Source organism: Bos taurus, chromosome 2 (genome assembly GCF_002263795.3).
Source record: "Bos taurus isolate L1 Dominette 01449 registration number 42190680 breed Hereford chromosome 2, ARS-UCD2.0, whole genome shotgun sequence".
Lineage (NCBI taxonomy): Eukaryota > Metazoa > Chordata > Mammalia > Artiodactyla > Bovidae > Bos > Bos taurus.
Window position 1 is genome coordinate 29,666,889 of NC_037329.1, and position 23,648 is coordinate 29,690,536.

Genomic DNA, 23,648 nt, shown 5'->3' on the forward strand with positions numbered 1-23,648 from the left:
GTTTGCATTTCTTTAGTTTAGGTAGTTGTACTGCATTAAGAAGTCAAAAAGGGTCAAGAGATTTATTCGGAGGCAAGAAAAGGAAGCAAAATTAGACTTTCATATAATATATGGATATTTGCAAACTACTCAGTCATTCATTCATTCCACAAATAGTCACTGATTTCCTACCAGGCACTGTGTTAGGAAGTGAAAATATAATGATGAGAAAAATCAGACACAGCCTCTGTTTTTCAGACTCTCATGCTCCAATGGAAGAGGAGGAGACACTCATAGTTGAAATAAGCTCAGACCCTCCACTATACTTGATACATCATAACAAAAAGAAGACGTGGCTGGTCTTATAATTCCTTGTACCTCTAGTACTTCTAATAGTGTCTATCACATGGTCAAAGTTCAATGCATACTGGATAAAGGAATGAATATAGAAATATTAAGCTTCATGGAGAGATAAAGCCTGAAAAACTGAATTTTGGAATAAGTGCATGTGATTGCCTCTAGGCAAATTGCCTACAGAGGATATAACCACCCCTCAAAAAATGGAAGCTGAGTGTAAAAATGTTGAGGAATTCTAACTTTAATAGATGGATTCAGTTCAGTTCAGTCATTCAGTCGTGTTCAACTCTTTGCAACCCCATGAACCACAGCACACCAGGCCTCCCTGTCCATCACCAACTCCCGAAGTCCACCCAAACCCATGTCTATTGAGTCGGTGATGCCATCCAACCATCTCATCTTCTGCTGTCCCCTTCTCCTCCTGCCCTCAATCTTTCCCAGCATCAGGGTCTTTTCAAATGAGTCAGCTCTTCGCATCAGGTGGCCAAAGTATTGGAGTTTCAGCTTTAACATCAGTCCTTCCAATGATTATTCAGGACTGATTTCCTTTAGGAGAGACTAGTTGGATCTCCTTGCAGTCCAAGGGACTCTCAAGAGTCTTCTCCAACACTCGAGTTAAAAAGCATCAATTCTTTGGCGCTCAGCTTTAAGATCCAACTCTCACATCCATACATGACCACTGGGAAAAACATAGCTTTGACTAGACAGACCTTTGTTGGCAAAGTAATGTCTCTGTTTTTCAATATGCTGTGTAGGTTGGTAATAACTTTCCTTCCAAGGAGTAAGCATATTTTAATTTCATGGCTGCAATCACCATCTGCAGTGATTTTAAAGCCCAGAAAAATAAAGTCAGCCACTGTTTCCACTGTTTGCCATGAAGTGATTGGACGGGATGCCATGATCTTAGTTTTCTGAAAGTTGAGCTTTAAGCCAACTTTTTCACTCTCCTTTCACTTTCATCAAGAGGCTCTTTTGTTCTTCTTCATTTTCTGCCATAAGAGTGGTGTCACTGCATGTCTGACGTTACTGATATTTCTCCCAGAAATCTTGATTCCAGCTTGTGCTTCCTCCAGCCCAGCGTTTCTCATGATGTAATATATAAGTTAAATAAGCATATAAGTTAAATAAGCATATAAGTTAAATAAGCAGGGTGCCAGTATACAGCCTTGACGTACTCCTTTTCCTATTTGGAACCAGTCTGTTGTTCCATGTCCAGTTCTAACTGTTGCTTCCTGACCTGCATACAGGTTTCTCAAGAGGCTGGTCAGGTGGTCTGGTATTCCCATCTCTTTCAGAATTTACCAGTTTATTGTGATCCACACAGTCAAAGGCTCTGGCATAATCAATAAATCAGAAATAGATGTTTTTTCTGGAACTCTCTAGCTTTTTCTATGATCCAGCAGATGTTGGCAATTTGACCTCTGGTTCCTCTGCCTTTTCTAAAGCCAGCTTGAACATCTGGAAGTTCACGGTTCATGTATTGCTGAAGCCTGGTTTGGAGAATTTTGAGCATTACTTTACTAGCATGTGAGAAGAGTGCAATTGTGCGGTAGTTTGAGCATTCTTTGGCATTGTCTTTCTTTGCAATTGGAATGAAAACTGACCTTTTATAGTCCTGTGGCCACTGCTGAGTTTTCCAAATTTGCTGGTATATTGAGTGCAGCACTTTCACAGCATCATCTTTCAGGATTTGAAATAGCTCAGCTGGAATTCCATCACCTCCACTAGCTATGTTCGTAGTGATGCTTTCTAAGGCCCACTTGACTTCACATTTCAGGATGTCTGGCTGTAGGTCAGTGATCACACCATCGTGATTATCTGGGTTGTGAAGATCTTTTTTGTGCAGTTCTTCTGTGTATTCTTGCCATCTCTTCTTAATATCTTCTGCTGTTAGGTCCATACCACTTCTGTCCTTTATCAAGCCCATCTTTGCATGAAATGTTCCCTTGATATCTCTAATTTTCTTGAAGAGATCTCTAGTTGTTCCCATTCTGTTGCTTTCCTCTATTTCTTTGCATTGATCGCTGAGGAAGTCCTTCTTATCTCTTCTTGCTATTCTTTGGAACTCTGCATTCAGATGCTTATATCTTTCCTTTTCTCCTTTGCTTTTTGCTTCTCTTCTTTTCACAGCTATTTGTAAGGCCTCCAAACAGCCATTTTGCTTTTTTGCATTTCTTTTCCATGGGGATGGTCTTGATCCCTGTCTCCTGTACAATGTCACGAACCTGCGTCCATAGTTCATCAGGCACTCTATCTATCAGATCTAGGCCCTTAAATCTATTTCTCACTTCCACTGTATAATCATAAGGGATTTGATTTAGGTCATGCCTGAATGGTCTAGTGGTTTTCCCTACTTTCTTCAATTTCAGTCTGAATTTGGCAATAAGGAGTTCATGATCTGAGCCTCAGTCAGCCTCTGGTCTTGTTTTTGCTGACTGTATAGAGCTTCTCCATCTTTGGCTGCAAAGAATATAATCAGTCTGATTTTGGTGTGGACCGTCTGGTGATATTCATGTGTAGAGTCTTCTCTTGTGTTGTTGGAAGAGGGTGTTGTCTATGACCAATGTGTTCTCTTGACAGAATTCTATTAGCCTTTGCCCTGCTTCATTCTGTAGTCCACGGCCAAATTTGCCTGTTACTCGGGTGTTTCTTGACTTCCTACTTTTGCATTCCAGTCCCCTATAATGAAAAGGACATCTTTTTTGGGTGTTAGTTATAGAAGGTCTTGTAGGTGTTCATAGAACTATTCAACTTCAGCTTCTTCAGCATTAGTGGTGCAGAGAAGGAGAAAAAAATGTATGGAGAACCACCACTACCATTTTATCAACTGACAGACGTCAGACAATTTTGATTAAGTTCAACAGATCAATCATTCTATATGTTCAGGAGTAGGAAACAATTTAGAAATACTTGCAAGCACCAGTAACTTTCATCAAGTAAGTTCTAGTTCTCCAAGTTCTTGATCTGTCTCTCCACACATCCTATCGTCTATGTTTACAAGACCGGAGCTTGTCAATTCACATTAGAATCAACTTGAGACTTATAGATGTATGGATTTATGCCCAGAGAGTCTGATTTAATTTTTCTTGAATAGAGTACCTGTAACTGATAATCACTTTCTTGGGGGCATGCTGCTGCTGCTGCTGCTAAGTTGCTTCAGTTGTGTCCGACTCTGTGCAACCCCATAGACGACAGCCCACCAGGCTCCTCCATCCCTGGGATTCTCCAGGCAAGAACACTGGAGTGGGTTGCCATTTCCTTCTCCAATGCATGAAAGTGAAAAGTGAAAATGAAGTTGCTCAGTCGTGTCTCACCCTTAGCAACCCCATGGACTGCAGCCTATCAGGCTTCTCCACCCATGGGATTTTCCAGGCAAGAGTACTGGAGTGGGGTGCCACTGCCTTCTCCATCTTGGGGGCATATTCTTGAATATTCTCTTCTAGGTGGGTATTAACAATAATTACAGCAGTTTCTAGTCACTCGGTTTATAATGATATTTTTAAAATTTCTGTATTATTAATTATATGTGACACAATCATAGGTTGTTAAAACAAAGCAATAATGAAACTAATTTATGCAGTTAGAAAACATTAATTATAAGAAAAAATTTCATTCTTGCCATTCCAAAAATCCACTTTCTTAAAATTAAACTACTGTCATACTTCCTTCCAATCACTTATCTTCCTTTGCTGAGCTAATGAAAATGGTATTCTTTTGATGTTCAACTTTCAGTTCATGTATCAGGTTAGTGTTCTTATTGATTATATCAACATACTGCTATTCCCAAAACATTCAAATTGCAAGTTTAACCTTATGTTTGTTATTTTCTTTATGTTGCTGTTGCTGCTGCTGCTAAGTCGCTTCAGTCATGTCCGACTCTGTGCGACCCCATAGACGGCAGCCCACCAGGCTCCCCTGTCCCTGGGATTCTCCAAGCAAGAACACTGGAGTGGGTTGCCATTTCCTTCTCCAATGCATGAAAGTGAAAAGTGAAAGTGAAGTCGCTCAGTCATGTCTGACTCTTAGTGACCCCATGGACTGCAGCCCACCAGGCTCCTCTGTCCATGGGATTTTCCAGGCAAGGGTACTGGAGTGGAGTTCTTTATGTTACTCTGATTTCAATTATTTTTTCCATCATATTGCCCTGAAAACAATATTGTATTTTACCTTTATTTGCCATAAATTTTTTTAAATTTTATTTTATTTTTAAACTCAATTTTTAAAACATTGAACACAATGAGAATTAACTTGCAAATGTAATGTGATTTGAAGTATCTGACATTTGTCTTCTCTCCCAATATCTCCCTTAAATCCTTGCTATAGTCTCACATATAGCACCATCCAAGGTTTACACTGTTTTAAAAATATCTTTGTACCTCTCTGTTAAAATACATATGCCTTTGAGAAGGACACAGCCCTTAAGCTGTAGCAGTTATTAGTCCTTGTTATGAGGAGTAATTTGTCAACTGTCACCTTAGAAAGTGGAGTGCAAGCCTCACAGTCTATCATAGAAGAGGTAAAGTTTAATGAGAGAGCAAGGCTTTTAGAGATATAAAAGTAAAAAATGTTACTGCCAAAAGAGAGCACAATGATGCCATCCTCAAATCAAGGAGCCTGCATCACCAGAGGCCCTGGTAGTCCTAGGATGTCTAAAGAAGAGACAAATATAGGGGGGAAAAATGTGGCACAAAATGACCTGAGACAGCAGAGATGAGATATGTACATTTTGTCTACATTCCAGTTGTCCTTAGTTTAAAATTCTCCTTTAGATAACACTGATAGCTAAATGATAAAGAATCTAGCATGGAACAATGACTGAACACTCTTTTGCTTTCATTGTAAAGCCACTCCATGAGAAGAGTCAGTACACTGAGGTAGAATGAATAGATTTGAGTCACATAGGCCTGGGTTTAACCATACCAGCACAGATATTAAATGCTTATGTGAACTTAAACAAGTTATTAAACTTTGTTCTCTTATATGAAAAGTCAGAAGATTGAATGTAAAACAACTGAAGCATATTTAATGCTCAATAAAAGGTGGCTTATTTAAAATTTACAGCAAGGTATGTACTCTGAATTAAAAACAAAGCTTTACCATCTCATATGTAAAGTGTAAAAGACAACATGAACTCTAAGGATATACAAACCAATTCTTATAAGACTGCATATAAGGGTGGGTATGTACTGTCTTACATTGGCAATAATAACGTGAATATTGCTACATATATTCAGTAGTAGATATGAGTGTTGATTCCTTAGATTAGAATATGGGACTTCCTTTAGAATTTTTAAACAGAAACCGTGTTTATTAATTGCCCCATTCTTCCATGTTTCCTAAAAAACAATGGAAAGTGTTTCATTAAACACCCTTAAATGTCTCAATGTCTACATGGAATTTTATGAAATGAGGTATAAAATGCCTCTCATCTAAAAACACACGAGTACAACTGCAGAGAATGTCATTTAAAATTTTGACTATTTTTTTACTTGCAGGTAACTTGACTAAATATAAACCTTGTACCACATAGTACTGTATCATATTTACTGACTAAAATGCAGTTATCTCTACCTTTATTTTTATTGCTTGTAGTCACATATGTATTTTCGACACACCTTATTTCTTTTTAAATCCAGCAATATTCGGTTCTGAAATATACTGAAATCATTTCTTCATAAAATATGCTTTAATTTTCTAATAATTTTGTTTTATTAGATACAGTGATAAAATTATCTGAAACACTTTATAGAAAGTAGACTTTACTGGAATGAATCAGTACAAGGTAAAAACCATCTGGAGACAGAGTCTCTGCCATATATTAATTATGCTCCCCACCTAAATTGGAGTTACCAAAAATAAACTTAAAAACACAGGAATTTATTTCACCCTCTACAGACACGAGATCCTTTGTTTGGGCCACTCTGTATTTTGCCATTTTTTTCTAAGAAGAGTCAAGTTAAGTGAAACCGATCTATTCAGTAAAAACATTGAGAAGCCCCAGGAAGTGGGCCAAGTATCCTCACAATTTTAATTCAGAAACATAACATTTGGTAAACTTGCTTCATTTCATAAAAGGTCAAACATCTGCCAACATCTATTTATAGCAGCAGTCTGTGGTGTGTCATTATCTAGAATCTAGCTAATGGGGGATATTAGCTCACTACTATGTTATCTGCTTTAAGAAGAAATGTGGTTGTAGCTTCTTCTGCATCCTAGAATTTAATGCATCAGCCACAGGATTTGTTGTTCTCACATTTAATTTTAGCAAAAATCACAAGTAATGGGCAAGAAGAGAGAAAAATGTTAAGGTAAGAAAAAAATCAGTATCTTAATATGCAGTACTGTTATATGCAATTCATAATAAAAGTAGTAAAGGTTTCAGTGATTTTCAAAAATCAATATTTTACATCTTCAGATTAAATTTCCCCATATCATCTTTTTGATTCAGTTATTCTTGATCTCGATCTTTTCAAGCTGTAATTTGTACAGGAATAACAGCAATGCTAGCATTACCAGCAGCTATTGCTTCTGTGAAAAGAAATGGCAAAATTCTTTCTTAAGAGTTAAGTAGATAACACTTTTAATCATTTCCCATGACAGAATTGTACAGACAAGGGAGAAAAAAAATGCTATTTAAATGGGAATTTTTGGAAATAGAATAAGTGGTATTAAGATACATTTGTATTTCAGATCCTAATGTAGCAATTGTTTAAGAAATGCATCTAGTTTTGGCAGAAACCAACAATTCTGTAAAGCAATTATCTTTCAAATAAAAAGAGTAAATTGAAAATTGAAAAAAAAATTTTTTAATGTCTAAGTATTTTGTGTTCAGCTGAGTAGGATAAGAACATTTAACCTTTTTTATTTGTTGTTCAGTTTTATTTATAACTCTTAAGAAAAAGATACTGTTTTTTAGTATTCATAATGATAAACTGTTTTATCTTATCAAAACTTCATTTTTCAAGTTATCTTAAATCCTACCACTTCTCATAATGGTCATTTTCATTTGGATACATGACTTACAGATTAGAAAATAGTTCTATAAAACAATGCCAAGACAGCTTAAGAATATGTAGACATATATTATATGTGCACATATATGTGCATATATAGCACATTATATTTCAATGAGATGATAAAAGGAGGGCATATTAAGAAACAAAAGCTTTTCAAAGAGGTTGGGAATAATCTTTCAGTTAATAATGCATTCAGATTAATAGACATATAAAGATGAGTACACAAAGGTTTTCAATCTTTAAAGAATTTAGAGTACTTTTACCACAAAATATATAAGTAAGGTACTACGGGAAAAAAGAAAAAAGCATGAAAATATAAGTAGGAAAATAACTGTAAAGCCATTTGGATCATATGCAGTTAAGTGAAGGAAAAAAAAAAAAAATCTGTGTGAAGTTGGGGAGGTAAGAATGTCCAAAACAGAGTTTAAGACTGAAGATCTGTCACCTAGGATAAGGTGACATTTTCATTATTAAAAAGCAATCACATTAGTTTAATAAGGAGTTCCAAATAACCAAGGAAAAGCTGTACATTATATTTTTAAGAAATTGAATTTACAGAGATGTAGTATTTAATGTCCTCATCCCAGATGGTGCAACAGACCAAACACACAATCTTAAAATTCGTCTACTCTACTGGGATCCACATTTCATAATATTATGCCAACACTATGCAAGATGACAATGTAACCGAGCAGGATGCAATGAGTCCTTCCAGAATAAACCCCACACCCATGTCCTCTACCTTTCTTTTGCTATAGAAAAACTTTAGTCAAAGAATAAATTTAATAAGAGAAATGAATTAATACAGAAAGAAAACAGTCAAGCAAGACAAAATAATAATAGTTCAGCCATCAAACAAAGCCAAGGACTTTCAGTTCTTCCTCAAATACTTTAATATTCTGAGTGAGCCATGTCCTTTGAGCTGTCTTGCAGGCACTAAAACCCCCACCAGGTGGAAGAAGTTAACTATATGCTGCCCACATGCACATAGAACCCAGACCAGCTGAAACCAGAAGGTTGATGATGCTGACTCCAATCACCTCACCAACCAATCAGAAGAATGTCCGTGACCACGTCCTGCTCCTTAAACACTGTCAGACTCCTCACTGCCCTCTAGGGGAGGAAGGACAGTTCTGATGGCATTAGCCTGCTTGGGGGCCCCCCTTTGCCTGGCAAAACAATAAAGCTAACTGTCTCCACATGTCTATTTGGTATTAGTGAACAGAGGCTGTGTTTTGGCAACAACAATCCCCAAGGAAATCCCTAACAACTGAGTTTAAAAGCCAACCACTAAATGAAAATCAAGTGGATCCATTAATGAAAAAGAACGGATGCTTTCTAGTCCTACCCCCAGAATCATATAGTAAATGATAGTCTGTAGCCAAAAGACTTAGCAATATTCATGCACGATGCTGGGTGCTTGGGGCTGGTGCACTGGGACGACCCAGAGGGATGGTATGGGGAGTGAGGAGGGAGGAGGGTCCAGGATGGGGAACACATGAGAAATAAAGGAATAAAAAATTAAAAAAAAAAAAAAAACCAAATTACCTTTTGAGTGATATTAAGGAAAAAAAAAAAAAAAAACCACCTACACCTATTGATCACAGAGTCAGATTCAACCACCAGAGTTTTTTTTCCCTTTGATTTTATTTTGCACTTTAAATTAAAACGTGAAATCTTCACTAAGTAACCACTTAAACAAGTGGTTTTACATACTAGAAGAATCTCCAAAGGCTGATTAAAGCCTAACTACAGAAGCCAAGTTACCCTCATACTCACTAGGGGAGGAGAAAGAAGCACAAACACCTTAACTTCAACCTTAGTCACATTTAGTGTCTTTTCTCAGGTCATTTACTCAAAACCAGAAAAAGATAGTAGAAGGACTTGGGGCTTCCCCGATGACTCAGTGGGTAAAGAACGTTCCTACAATGCAGAAGACATGGAAGAGGATGCAGGTTCGATCCCTGAGTCAGGAAGATCCCCTGGAGAAGAAAATGGCAACCCACTCCAGTGTTCTTGCCTGGAAAGTCCCACGGACAGAGGAGCTTGGTGGGTTACGGACCAGGTTACAGTTCATGGAGTCACAAAAAGTTGGGCATGACTGAGCAACTAACCATAGCACCTGAAATTATGACATCCCACAAGAACATATGAATTATTGTATCATAACATACAAAAGTATTCATTAAGGAATAATAGTTATTGAGTAATCCTATTGCTCTTGCTTCTTCCATTCTTTTGTAGAGTGTATTTTAACTTTGCTTCTTTCTGAACCTCTCTCCAGGTACCTCACTTCAAAGCATGGTAGACTAGTTAGGGAATAAGGAAGAGAATGGTGAAGAAAAAACAAAGGAAAGGAGAGGAAGGAAACAAAAGGGGATCACAATGATCAATTAGGAATATATGCTACAGCAAGATGTTTTAAGTTTGTTCTTTTATAATAAAATACAACTAAATTGAGTCAATAATTTTGTTATTGTTGCTTTTGCTTCATTTTTTTTGTTGCTGTTGTTGTTACTGGTTGATGGGTTTTTACTTCTTTAGCTAACTGGCCTGTTAACCACTCCTGCCCTTCATGGAGTCTACTCACCCTCTGTGATTTTCAAAGTGTGATCCTCAGACCAGCAGTATCACTATTACCTGGGAACTTGTAAGAAATGCAAATGCTCAGGCCCTACTCCAGGCTTAAACAGAGACTTTAGGGGTTTTGTATCGTGATCTGGTTTCAACAATCTCTCCGGGAGACTGATACATGCTGAGTTTTCAGAAGCACTCTTTTATACATCTATTTTTCTAAAACACATTTCTTACCATGCTCATATTCCTCTGCTTAAAATACTTCAACATTTTCTATTTTATCTTCAAAACACAATCCAGGCTCCTTCTAACATAAAACCCATTGTGTGGCCTGATTCATATACTTCTCCTCTACCCTCACCTCAAATCAACACAGCATGCCAGCCACACTGAAATTCATTTACTTCCTCTTGTTACCTATGCATATTGCTGTTTGATTATTGGATAACCCTACGTATTCTTTTAGATCCAGAACATTTCTAGCTACTTTCCCCTCAGTGATCACCTTCTGCATTCACTTGTCCCGCAGTCATCCACCACAATGTTTACCCAACAACATGTATTTAGGCATTTTCTCTTCATTGTATTCTCTTATCACTCTATGCATGTACCTGTAGCACTTTGCTTTTCTAGACATGTTTTTAAATTTGTCTCTTTTGAAGGGAAGCAGAATACATCAGCCTAAAATATGCCATTTGGCATACTGGTTATTCTGATTTAAGTCACTTGAGAAACAAGAAGGACACTCCAGACACCCAAACATTATCCCTTGGAAAGCAGAAAATAAAATCTGTCATGTGAAAAGTAACCTGCACTGTATCAGGAAGGTGGGGAGCATCTCTAACACCAGAAACAGGCGATTTAGAGTCAAGAAGACTTTACAAATAAACCTTGTTAACTTCACTAATTTACAATCGCAAACTCAACTTCTGTCTTGTCAGTCTTCACAGATGTATTGTTTGTCTAGAAGATCTAAGTTAAGAGTCTGCTGCTTTGATCACTTGACTCTCATTTTTATGGGGTCCCTATGCATACAAAATTAGTATGGAACTATTATTATGCAATTATCAATATGTAACTGTTCATCTGTTTTATGTCAATTTACTTACTAGACCAGCAAAGAAGCTAGAAGGCAAGAAGGGAAAATTTTCCCTCCCTAACTCTTTCAGATAGAAAAATATTAGAGGAAATGAAATTTAACTAATGATGTTCTTCTCATTCTTGCATCCCATCTGCCTGTCACATGTAGGGTTAAAAACTGCTTCCATTAATGAACTATAGCTACCACATTTCAGTGATTAAACATCACATATTGTATAATCTGAACTTTCCACAACAATTATGAACAAGAAGGAAATGAGCTTTTAGTTTAATCCCACACAAGTCAACAAACAAGCAACTAAAGATATGCTTGCAAAAAAAAAAAAAAAATGGATGTTTTGGATTAAAAATAATGGAAGCAACCACTCCTAAATTGTATTCTGAATTTGCAATTATGTAAAGGGACAAGAATAAAGTAGGATTATTAAACCACAGTTGTAAGCAGGTTCAGAAGTTGGGGCTAAAGGTTTTTGCTAATCTCACCTCTACTGGACAAAGATAAGACCCTAAACCAGAACAACACAGGACATGGGAATGAGAACTCTGAACAAAACAGGGATTGTAAAAAGCAACACACTGAAAGAAAGGACTGAAAAAATATGTTACAGCCAAGAAAAACTTAACCTTGTCTGTCTCATCTTGGACTTACAGTGAATAGTCTCAAGAGTATTTAACAACAGGCTTCATTCATGTACATTTATAGGGTGAGAGTACAGTATCAATGTCAGGAAAGCCGCAATGCAAAAAACTAATGAAAAGTAATCAAAACTCACAGTTTTAGTTCCAACATGTCAGGAGTTTGGAAGTTATCATGGAAAATCTGAAAGCCAGCACTCTTCTTAGATCCATCAGAGATCTGAAGTCACAGGGCAAACTGCTGCCTTGAAAGCTGAAGAAACAGGTGTCTATAAAGAATCACAGCTGAGGTCGGTTTAACAGCTGGAACTTGTATGGACCCTTAAGTAATAATCGACTAATAGAGGCTGAGTGTGGATTAAAGATTAAAAATTCCTGGGGACCTACTCTTAGGGGAGCCCCCATACTTTCATGGGTTTTACCTTCGCGAAACTCCACTTCTTAGGTGAGGATTGGAGAAAACTTCACTCGTGCTTCAGACAGCCTTATATTAAAACAGGCTCAGAGCATTATCCATCAAAGAGACCTGACTCAAGGGAAATAGTTACTTTATCAGGGTTTTAGCTGATCAAGGGGAGGAGCAATTCATTTGGACAACTTCATACCCTCTAACCTTCCTAATTTACTTAGGAGAAACAGAAGTCTAAGAAACACTTTTGAAAATCAGTCCAGCAACTCAGGTCCACAAAAACATAAAATTATTTCTATTGTTACATGCTTCAAATGCTTCTTCCCATTTGCATTTGAGTATGTCCCTCATTTCTTTCATTAAGTCTGGAAAGATGGTGGACTGGTCATAGCAAACACCCTCTTCCAACAACACAAGAGAATACTCTACACATGGACATCACCAGATGGTCAATACTGAAATCAGATTGATTATATTCTTTGCAGCCAAAGATGGAGAAGCTCTATACAGTCAGCAAAAATAAGACCAGGAGCTGACTGCGGCTCAGATCATGAACTCCTTATTGTTAAATTTCGACTTAAATTGAAGAAAGTGGGGAAAACCACTAGACCATTCAGGTATGACCTAAACCAAATCCCTTACAATTATACAGTAGAAGTGACAAATAGATTCAAGGGATTAGATCTGATAGACAGAGTGCCTGAAGAACTATGGATGGAGATTTATGACATTGTACAGGAGGCAGTGATCAAGACCATCTCCAAGAAAAAGAAATGCAAAAAGGCAAAATGGTTCTCTGAGGAGGCCTTACAAATAGCTGAGAATAGAAAAGTGAAAGACAATGGAGAAAAGGAAAGATATGCCTATTTGAATGCAGAGTTCCAAAGAATAGCAAGAGGAGATGAGAAAGCATTCCTCAGCGATCAGTGCAAAGAAAGAGAGGAAAACAGTAGCACGGGAAAGCCTAGAGATCTCTTCAAGAAAATTAGAGATACCAAGGGAACATTTCATGCAAAGATGGGCTCAATAGAGATTAGAAATTGTATGGACCTAACAGAAGCAGAAGATATTAAGAAGAGGTGACAAGAATACACAGAAGAACTATACAAAAAAGGTCTTCATGACCCAGATAACTATGAAGCATCACTACAAACAAAGCTAGTGGAGATGATGGAATTCCAGTTGAGCTATTTAAAAATCCTAAACGATGATGCTGTGCAAGTGCTGCACTCAATATGCCAGCATATTTGGAAAACTAAGCAGTGGCTGAAGACTGGAAAAGGTCAGTTTTCATTCCAATCCCAAAGAAGTTCAGTGCCAAAGAGTGTTCAGACTACTGCACAGTTGCACTCATCTCACATGCCAGCAAAGCAATGCTCAAAATCCTCCAATCCAGGCTTCAACAGTACGCAAACCGTGAACTTCCAGATGTTCAAGCTGGATTTAGAAAACAGAGGAACCAAAGATAAAATTGCCAACGTGCGCTGGATCATAAGAAAAGCGAAAGAATTCCAGAAATTATCTACTTCCACTTCATTGACTATGCTAAAGCTTTTGACTGTGTGGATCACAACAAATTGGAAAATTCAAGAGATGGAAATTCCAGACTACCTTATTTGCCTCTTGAGAAATCTGTATGCAGGTCAAGAAGCAACAGTTAGAACCAGGCAAGGAACAACAGACTGGTTCCAAAGTGGGAAAGGAGTATGTCAAGGCTGTATATTGTCACCCTGCTTATTTAATTTATATGCAGAGTACATCATGAGAAATGCCAGACTGGATGAAGTACAAGCTGGAATAAAGATTGCCAGGAGAAATATCAATAACCTCAGATAGGCAGATGACACCACCCTTATGGTAGAAATTGAAGAACTAAGGAGCCTCTTGAAAGTGAAATGAAGAGAGTGAAAAAGTTAGCTTAAAACTCAACATTCAGAAAACAAAGATCATGGCATCCGGTCCCGTCACTTCGTGGTAAATAGATAGGAAAACAATAGAAACAGTGAGAGACTTTATTTTTTGCAGCTCCAAAAATCACTGCAGATGGTGTCTGCAGCCATGAAATTAAAAGACACTTGCTCTTTGGAAGACAAGCAATGACCAAACTAGACAGCTTATTAAAAAGCAGACATTACTTTGCCAGCAAAGGCCCATCTAGTAAAAGCTATGGTTTTTCCAGTAGTCATGTATGGATGTGAGAGTTGGACCATAAAGAAAGCTGAGTGCTGAAGAATTGATGCTTTTGAACTGTGGTGCTGGAGAAGTCTCTTGAGAGTTCCTTGGACTGCAAGGAGATCCAACCATTCAATCCTAAAGGAAAATCACCCTGAATATTCATTTGAAGGACTGATGCTGAAGCTGAAACTCTAATACTTTGGTCACCTGATGCGAAGAACTGACTCATTGGAAAAAACCCTGATGCTGGGAAAGATTGAAGGAAGGAGGAGAAGGGGATGACAGAGGATGAGATGGTTGGATGGCATCACCGACTCAATGGACATGAGTTTGAGTAAACTCTGGGTGTTGGTGATGGACAGGGAGGCCTGGTGTGCTGCAGTCCATGGGGTTGCAAAGAGTGGGACATGACTGAGTGACTGAACTGACTCATTTCTTTCATAGTCTATACTTGTTTTTATTTCCATTCTTCCCACCCCCCTCCCCCACAACCACTCTTTGATTTAGTTTGGATATTTTCTATTGACTGTCTTCAGGTTATTAATCTTGCCCTCCACTCTGTTGTATTATTCAGGTACTGTATTTTCACTTCCAAAAATCCTTTTGTGTGTAGATATGAATACTCTGGTTAAATTACACATCTTTTAATGTATTTGTCCATATATTAATCTATTGCTTTAATGTCTTTGTCCTGCTAAGTCCAACGTGTATGCACCATCTATTGGTCTAACCCTATCACCTGTTTCAAGATTTTTAAGCACATTATTCTGCCAATTTGCATAGCTTGTGGTTTTTATTTTACACTAAATAATGTGCATGGGGAAAAAAACTAGAGGTTTCAGGTGATGCTAAGTGAAGTCCCTCAGTCATGTCTGACTCTTTGCGACCCCATGGACTATAGTCTACCAGGCTCCTCCATCCATGGGATTTTCCAGGCAAGAATACTGGAGTGGGTTGCTGTTTCCTTCTCCAGGGGATCTTCCCAACCCAGGGATCAAACCCAGGTCTCCCGCATTGTAGGCAGACACTTTACCATCTGAACCACCAGGTGATGCTATTTATCCCCCAAAGAGGGTTTCCTCTTAGCTCTTACAGACAGATAAGGTGTGATTCTGATTCCATTCATTCAATTCGGAATTGAACTAGGTGGGGAGCAAGGGTTCATTTTTTAGGAAATTTGATATACTTCTGGCTCTTCCTTATTCCTTTGATACGCTCCACCAAAAACTTTTAATTTATAGCATAGGAAACCTGTTGCCTTGGACCAAAAAGACAGTGGAATGTACAGTTCTGCATGTCAGAGATTTTGAGCATACCTCTTTGGAGTTTCACTTTAAACTCTGAGACACCACACTTTGTGGGTAAAACTAGCCATATATATGAGTTCTATATAGATCTCATCCTTCATACAACCTAGAATTCTCTTAGAAATATGTTGCCTTATCTTACCCTTAGTTAAGTCCCTAAACAAAAGCTAAAGTAATCTGTGGTTTAAACTAAGAACTGGAAAATTTCCCCAAGAAAGAAAAGAGTTGGCTGTGGTTATCTCACCAAAGGAAAGTTCTTTCCTCTCTGAAACTTTCAGTTCAATTCAGTCACTCAGTCGTGTCTGACTCTTTGCAACCCCATGAATTGCAGCACGCCAGGCCTCCCTGTCCATCACCAACTCCTGGAGTTCACCCAGACTCACGTCCATCAAGTCAGTGATACCATCCAGCCATCTCATCCTCTGTCTTCCCCTTCTCCTCCGGCCCTCAATCCCTCCCAGCATCAGAGTCTTTTCCAATGAGTCAACTCTTCGCATGAGGTGGCCAAAGTACTGGAGTTTCAGCTTTAGCATCATTCCTTCCAAAGAAATCCCAAGGCTGGTCTCCTTCACAATGGACTGGTTGGATCTCCTTGCAGTCCAAGGGACTCTCAAGAGTCTTCTCCAACACCACAGTTCAAAAGCATCAATTCTTCAGCACTCAGCCTTCTTCACAGTCCAACTCTCACATCCATACATGACCACAGGAAAAACCATAGCCTTGACTAGACGAACCTTTGTTGGCAAAGTCATGTCTCTGCTTTTGAATATGCTATCTAGGTTGGTCATAACTTTCCTTCCAAGCAGTAAGCGTCTTTTAATTTCATGGCTGTAGTCACCATCTGCAGTGATTTTGGAGCCCCAAAAAATCAAGTCTGACACTGTTTCCACTGTTTCCCCATATATTTCCCATGAAGTGAGACCAGATGCCATGATCTTTGTTTTCTGAATGTTGAGCTTTAAGCCAACTTTTTCACTCTCCTCTTTCACTTTCATCAAGCGGCTTTTTAGTTCCTCTTCACTTTCTGCCATAAGGGTGGTGTCATCTGCCTATGTGAGGTTATTAATATTTCTCCCGGCAATCTTGAATCCATTTTGTGCTTCATCCAGCCCAGCATTTCACATGATGTACTCTGCATAGAAGTTAAATAAGCAGGGTGACAATATACAGCCTTGACGTACTCCTTTTCCTATTTGGAACCAGTCTGTTGTTCCATGTCCACTTCTAACTGTTGCTTCCTGACCTGCATACAGGTTTCTCAAGAGGCTGGTCAGGTGGTCTGGTATTCCCATTTCTTTCAGAATTTTCCACAGTTTCTTGTGATCCAAACGGTCAACGGCTATGGCATAGTCACTAAAGCAGAAATAGATATTTTACTGGAACTCTCTTGCTTTTTCGATGATCCAGTGGATGTTGGCAATTTGATCTCTGGTTCCTCTGCCTTTTCTAAAACCAGCTTGAACATCTGGAAGTCCATGGTTCACATATTGCTGAAGCCTTGCTTGGAGAATTTTGAGCATTACTTTACTAGCATGTGAGATGAGTGCAATTGTGTGGTAGTTTGAGCATTCTTTGGCATTGCCTTTCTTTGAGATTGGAATGAAAACTGACCTTTTCTAGTCCTGTGGCCACTGCTGAGTTTTCCAAATTTGCTGGCATATTGAGTGCAGCACTTTCACAGCATCATCTTTCAGGATTTGGAATAGCTCAACTGGAATTCCATCACCTCCACTAGCTTTATTCATAGTGATGCTTTCTAAGGCCCACTTAACTTCACATTCCAGGATGTCTGGCTCTACGTGAGTAAGCACACCATCGTGATTATCTGGGTCGTGAAGATCTTTTTTGTACAGTTCTTCTGTGTATTCTTGCCACCTCTTCTTATTTTCTTCTGCTTCAGTTAGGTCTGTACCATTTCTGTCCTTTATTGAGCCCATCTTTGCATGAAATGTTCCCTTGGTATCTCTAATTTTCTTGAAGAGATCTCTAGTCTTTCCCATTTTGTTGTTTTCCTCTATGTCTTTGCATTGATCACTGAGGAAGGCTTTCTTATCTCTTCTTGCTATTCTTTGGAACTCTGCCTTCAGATGCTTATATCTTTCCTTTTTTCCTTTGCTTTTCACTTCTCTTCTTTTCACAGCTATTTGTAAGGCCTCCCCAGACAGCCATTTTGCTTTTTTGCATTTCTTTTCCATGGGGATGGTCTTGATCCCTGTCTCATCTCATCTTCACATCTTTTCTGGTCTCACAGCTAGCCTATATATTTTAAACACTACTCTTATGGTTTGCCTCACTTTTCTAGTTGTGGCAGAAGGAACGCTGGCTTCTCGTGTGTTGAGCGTTACCCTACAGACCTGCAAACTTTGTAGTTGCCCAGCCTCAACCAAAAAGCCCAGAGACAGTGACAGAGATATCAACAGTTTACTAGATAGGGAAATCTTACATGCCCAAAGCAGAGGTGTTGGAGTAAAACCTGACCATGTACGGCAACATGACAACACTCTTCATTACTCCAGGAACAAGGAGACTACCATTTATAGAGAAGTTGACATCAGGTTGCTTCAGTTAACAGGAAAACCATCAGCTGGGGAGTATTCCTCACAGCCCCCCAGGTTAATCACCATAGTGGAGGGTAGCTAATAATAAACTAATAGGTGAAGCCATTGTTGCCTCAGGATTAGAACAATCACTAGCTGGGGCAGGCAGCAAGCACACTGGCAGTTACTGATTAAGCTTTATATTTAAGAGGATTGAATAGTTGTGAATGAAGCAGGGACTGGTTTAGCAGGGCATGTACAGAGAGCCGGAGAAGGCAATGGCACCCCACTCCAGTACTCTTACCTGGAAAATCCCAAGGATGGAGGAGCCTGGTAGGCTGCCGTCTATGGGGTCGCACAGAGTCAGACACAACTGAAGTGACTTAGCAGCAGCAGCAGCAGCAGCACAGAGAGCAAGAGAACACCATCTTAAATGGCCTGATCATACACTGTAATCTACAAATTCTACTTAAAAAGGAATTCTCTGTAGTTTATATTTTACTTTTACATTCAGAGTGTTTTGAATTTCAGAAATAAAAAAGAATTTTTAGTCAAATTTACTGATTACTTATGGGCTTGGTTTGCATTATATTTTTAAAGTAGCCTGTTTTTCACAAATTACAATTTTTTCTTCAGTTTCTCAAAACAATACATTAAAATCCTTGAGTGACTTAATCCATCTAGAATTTTATGTATTGCATATTGTTTATTGTGTATTGTTCAATTTTTTTGAAATAATATAGAAGCATTTTCCATAATCCTTTCTTTATAAAGTGCCATCCTCCTCACGCTAGATCTTATCAGTCGGGCTCTCTAAGCCAGGATTCAGAATATGATATCTATAATTAGATATAAAACCTAGATAATAATAGTTCCTAACTCACTGGGTTTATTTGAATTAAACAGAAATACACGTAAAGTATAGTACTTGAATGGAAAAGGCAATGGCAATCCACTCCAGTACTCTTGCCTGGAAAATCCCATGGACAGAGGAGCCTGGTACGCTATACTCCACGGGGTTTCGAGGAGTTGGACATGACTGAGTGCCTTCACTTTCACTTTGATGGATTGGAGAAGGAAATGGCAACCCACTCCAGTGTTCCTGTCTGGAGAATCCCAGGGACAGAGGTGCCTGGTGGGCTGCTGTTTATGGGGTTGCACAGATTCGGAAACGACTGAAGCAACTTAGCAGCAGCAGCAGCATAGTACTTGCAACAACAAATGTTCAATAAATAATAGCTATCGTCGTGTTTTTGTTGGTGATGCAATTACATCATCTCTTCAACTGTTGGAATGCACACTAAAGTCAGGAATCATGTGTTACATGAGCTCTTTTAATCTACTTACTTAGACATCTTATCAGTGGTATTTGTTCATTAAATATTCTATGTCTTATATATATTCAGTTTCCTTATGGAACTTTATTATTTTTTGAACTGTTTTCATGTTGGAATTTTATTTACCATCTTCCCTCACAACAGAGGAAGGTGTACTGATATTTTTCCTCAATTGAAAAAGAATCTAAGTTGTTCAGAAAACATGAGCAATACAGAGTTAGTTGAGAAAACAGGTTTAACACTCAAATGACATCTAAAATCAATACAAAATGATAGCATAATCACAGCAATAATAACTATTGGAACTGAGAACGAAGGATATTCATACTAAAGTAGATAAAACTATTTTGATTTCTCTAAAGCCATATATGAACTAAATATATCTGAAAATGTAAATTCTGACAACTCTCTTCTGCATCATAAACTCCCAAATTATATATTCTAGCTGTATGCTTTGTATATAACATAAACTATACAGTGATATAATTTTCTGTATCTGCTAACATCATTTATGGCCACATTTTACCTTCAAATCATTTATCAACTATTCTGAAGGAAATATGTGTATCCTCATTTGTTTAATATCTTTTCCAATTGACTAGATATTATTAAAGCCAATATATATTTTCCTCATATATTTGTATCCCCAGTAACTTCCACACCTCTGTGGCTCAGCACAAAGCCAGCATTCACAATAATAATAAAGACTTGTTAAATAAATGATTGAGCTATTGAGCTGAAAATGCATTCGTTCTGCAGCAGCAGCAGCGGCGGCAGGTGTGGTTATGCTGATAGATAATATGAGGAAGAAGAAAATACTAGGCAAATAGTAGATATTAAATATGTAAAATCACAAACTAAAAATTAGGCAAAGTATTCCTGAGACAGTGACATTCGAGTTGAAACCCAAAAGGTGAATGATAGAAAGTGTTCCAGAACACTTGCTGTACAAAGAGGGAAGATAACTTATTTGCAAGACTGGAAGGACAATGCTGGTGCTCTGTCCATATCCCCTGTTGCATTTCTGATCACCTCTCTCCTGGTTTCTTTCTGTGTTTGCTACTAAAGATCAGCACCAGTAGATTCTCTTCAGGAAACACCCTAACAGTATTGATACAGATTTGCCATCCATTATCAAGAAGGCTGATGTTGAAGCTCCAATACTTTGACCACTGATGTGAAGAGGCTACTGTTTAGAAAAGACCCTGATGCTGGGAAAGACTGAAGGCAAGAGGAGAAGGGAATGGCAGAGGATAGGATGGTTAGATAGAATCACCAACTCAATGGACATGAATTTGAGCAAATTCCAGGAGATAGAGGAGGACAGAGAAGCTTGGCATGCTGCAGTCCATGGTGTCACAGGGTCAGATATGACTTAGTTGCTGAACAACAACAAATAGAGAACGGCCTGAGAGCTTATAATCCCAACCAGTTCCCCCTTAGACAATGAGTGGTGCGAAAGCAACATCACTTACTAATATGTAGAATAGTGGGATTATAAGTACAAGCCAAGTGGTGAAGGTTGGCAAAAAGGAATCATGAACACTTAATCATTGTAGACTTTATAGCTTAAATTGTTTACTATATGCTAACCACTCTGAGTTCATTTCAGTTCAGTTGCTCAGATGTGTCCAACTCTTTGCGACCCCATGAACTGCAGCACGTCAGGCCTCCCTGTCCATCATCAACTTCTGGAGTCACCCAAACCCATGTCCACTGAGTCGGTGATGCCATCCAGCCATCTCAACCTCTGTCGTCCCCTTCTCCTCCTGCCCCCAATCTTTCCCAGCATCAGGGTCTTTTCAAATGAGTCAGCTCTTTGCATCAGGTGGCCAAAGTATTGGAGTTTCAACATCAACATCAGTTCTTCCAATGAACACCCAGGACTGATCTCCTTTAAGATGGACTAGTTGGATCTCCTTGCTGTTCAAGGGACTCTCAGGAGACTTCTCCAACACCACAGTTCAAAAGCATCAATTCTTTGGTGCTCAGCTTTCTTTGTAGTCCAACTCTCACATCCATACATGACCACTGGAAAAACCATAGCCTTGACTAGACAGACCTTTGTTGACAAAGTAATGTCTCTGCCTTTTAATATGCTGTCTATGTTGGCCATAACTTTCCTTCCAAGGAGTAAATGTCTTTTAATCTCATGGCTGCAATCACCATCTGCAGTGATTGTGCAGCCCAAAAAAATAAAGTCTGACACTGTTTCCCCATCTATTTGCCATGAAGTGATGGGACCAGATGCCATGATCTTAGTTTTCTGAATGTTGAGCTTTAAGCCAACTTTTTCACTCTCCTCTTTCTTTTTCACTGAGAGGCTCTTTAGTTCTTCACTTTCTGCCATAAGGGTGGTGTCATCTGCATATCTGAGGTTATTGATATTTCTCCCAGCAATCTTGATTCCAGCTTGTGCTTCTTCCAGCCCAGCATTTCGCATGATATACTCTGCATGTAAGTTAAATAAGCAGGGTGACAATATACAGCCTTGATGTACTCCTTTTCCTATTTGGAACCAGTCTGTTGTTCCATGTCCAGTGCTAACTGTTGCTTCCTGACCTGCATACAGGTTTCTCAAGAGGCAGGTCAGGTGGTCTGGTATTCCCATCTCTTTCAGAATTTTCCATGGTTTATTGTGATCCACACAGTCAAAGGCTTTGGCATAGTCAATAAAGCAGAAATAGATGTTTTACTGGAACTCTCCTGCTTTTTCAATGATCTAGCAGATGTTGGCAATTTGATCTCTTGGCCCTCTGTCTTTTCTAAAACCAGCTTGAACATCTGGAAGTTCATGGTTCACATACTGCTAAAGCCTGGCTTGGAGAATTTTGAGCATTACTTTACTAGCATGTGAAATGAGTGCAATTGTGCAGTAGTTTGAGCATTCTTTGGCACTGGAATGAAAACTGACCTTTTCCAGTCCTGTGGCCACTGCTGAGTTTTCCAAATTTGCTGGCATATTGAGTGCAGCACTTTCACAGAATCATCATTTAGGATTTGAAAGAGCTCAACTGGAATTCCATCACCTCCACTTGGTTTGTTCATAGTGATGCTTCCTAAAGCCCACTTGACTTCACATTCCAGGATGTCTGGCTCTAGGTGAGTGTGAGTGATCACACCATCATGATTATCTGGGTCATGAAGATCTTTTTTGTACAGCTGTTCTGTGTATTCTTGCCACTTCTTCTTAATATCTTCTGCTTTTGTTAGGTCCATACCATTTCTGTCCTTATTGAGCCCATCTTTGCATGAAATATTTCCTTGGTATCTCTAATTTTCTTGAAGAGATCTCTAGTCTTTCCCATTCTGTTGTTTTCCTCTATTTCTTTGCATTGATCTCTGAGGAAGGCTTTCTTATCTCTCCTTGCTATTCTTTAGAACTGTGCATTCAGATGGGTACATCTTTCCTTTTCTCCTTTGCTTTTTGCTTATCTTCTTTCCACAGCTATTTGTAAGGCCTCCTCAGACAGCCATTTTGCTATTTTGCATTTCTTTTCCATGGGGATGGTCTTGATCCCTGTCTTCTGTACAATGTTACAAACCTGCGTCCATAGTTCATCAGGCACTCTGTCTATCAGATCTAGTCCCTTAAATCTATTTCTCACTTCCACTGTATAATCGTGTGGGATTTGATTCAGGTCATACCTGAATGGTCTAGTGGTTTTCTCCACTTTCTTCAATTTCAGTCTGAATTTGGCAATAAGTAGTTCATGACCTGAGACACAGTCAGCTCCCAGTCTTGTTCTTGCTGACTGTATAGAGATTCTCCATCTTTGGCTGCAAAGAATATAATCAATCTGCTTTCAGTGTTGACCATCTGATGATGTCCATGTGTAGAGTCTTCTCTTGTGTTGTTGGAAGAGGGTGTTTGCTATGACCAGTGTGTTCTCTTGGCAAAACTCTATTAGCCTTTGCTCTGCTTCATTCTATACTCCAAGGCCAAATTTGCCTGTTACTCCAGGTGTTTCTTGACTTCGTACTTTTGCATTCCAGTCCCCTATAATGAAAAGGACATCTTTTTTGGGTCTTAGTTCTAAAAGGTCTTGTAGGTCTTCATGCCACTGCTGCTGCTGCTAAGTCGCTTCAGTCGTGTCCAACTCTGTGCAACCCCATAGATGGCAGCCCACCAGGCGCCCTGGTCCCTGGGATTCTCCAGGCAAGAACACTGGAGTGGGTTGCCATTTCCTTCTCCAATGCATGAAAGTGAAAAGTGA